At 36.6% G+C, this 1546-nt stretch overlaps 1 long non-coding RNA gene across 1 annotated transcript; it reads right to left on the bottom strand.

Annotated features, from left to right (window-relative positions):
• Window position 1: 1 nt before the first annotated feature.
• Window positions 2-1142, bottom strand: LOC113745380 (uncharacterized). Its single transcript, XR_003462121.1, has 3 exons — window positions 469-1142; window positions 115-224; window positions 2-33 (listed from the first exon to the last, which is right to left on the bottom strand). It is a non-coding gene; the product is annotated as an uncharacterized LOC113745380 (long non-coding RNA).
• Between the last annotated feature and the right edge of the window lie 404 nt (window positions 1143-1546).

Here is a 1546-nt window from a genome sequence, read left to right as displayed (position 1 = left end):
TGCCTTGGGATTTGCCAGGATTTGCCGTATTCCCTGCAGGTTAAATTAATAATGTATTGATATTGAATATATATATATATATATACACAAATAACATATATTGAACCACCTTACCTTCTACGCGATTATTTTGACCTTTACTCTGACTGTTGGGAGTGACATGATGATTTTTACAGGTGATCTTGTGACACACCAAAGAAAGGACCAGGAGCCACCACTTCATCCTGTTCATTGAGAACAAAAACCTGTCTGTGCATCACTAACACACAGAGGGAAATAAATACAAACACAAGAACCCAACCACATTTATTGATCTTAACTAGGACTGCAACAGCAAGTTTGACTCAAGACATATCCATGGTTAGTATAATAACCAATAGATATTCCCCAGGTCTAATATCATCATAAATACAGATAAACAGCTAAATTAGGATTCTGTAACCTAAAAAGAATCATTACATAGCCTACCTTTTCGTGTTGCTGAGTTCCTGTGAAAATGATTTAATCTGACGAGAATACAGTAGTGTGCAGCTGATGTGACAACAGGCAGCGTCGCCCCTCCCTACATGCAAAATAAAAATCTGCTTAGGGCCCCAATTTGGCCAGGGGCGGCCCTGACAACAGGACAAAAGCAAGTGAGGAAACCTGCTGAAAACCGAATTCTGTAGAAGCTGAAAAAAAAAAAACCCATCTGAATGAAAGAGGAAGACAGACAGATAGACAAATAGAAAGCTATATGATGCTGTCTATACATTTTCTTTCGCAGCCTCTGCATCCACAGAAAATGTGAGCTGAATCATTAAAAAAAGATTATATGCAACACTGGACACTACATATACTTCTGTTCAGAAACAAGTTCATCTCGAGGTACAGAGCAGTACATTAGTCACTATGAGCTTCACCTGGTTTATGGCTGCATGTCACCGCTACCACCAGCAGAGGGGAGTATAGTAAAACTATATTGTGTATTTAAGCCTGATAATTAAACACAGAGGTATATACACACCCCATTATTGATCTTAACTGGGACTACAACAGCAAATTTGATTATAGAACCAATAGATATTCTTCAACGTCAATACAGATAGCTAAACAAAAGAGGAAGACAAACAGACAAAGTTGGTTTATGGCTGCATGTCACCGCTAGCACCAGCAGAGGGGAGTAGTACATCAAAAAATCAAATGAAACAAGTTGAGAGCTGAACTCCAACATTTAAACCTCCAACTTCTATGTGTGTGTTTTTTGGTATCATTTACACAAATGTATTACTGTAAAACATGTGAAATGTGTCTCTCCTGGTAGCTTGACCAACAAGTTCTCATTCCACATAATCTGGGTTGTAAAGCAATTCCTTCTCTGATACTTTGTATCTCTCTATTCTGACATTCAGTGAAACAAATAATAAAAAAACCCACAGATGTGCATTAATGCATTTTATTTTTCACACTGTAATGAATATATGTTATTATTCATGTTTATAATTTTTTTTTTTTATTTGATGTCACGTTACGTATAACAAACAGTAGTTTTCACTTTACAATTTTG

Source organism: Larimichthys crocea, unplaced genomic scaffold (assembly GCF_000972845.2).
Source record: "Larimichthys crocea isolate SSNF unplaced genomic scaffold, L_crocea_2.0 scaffold6960, whole genome shotgun sequence".
NCBI classification, from domain to species: Eukaryota; Metazoa; Chordata; class Actinopteri; family Sciaenidae; genus Larimichthys; species Larimichthys crocea.
This window is presented reverse-complemented; position numbering and strand designations above follow the sequence as displayed.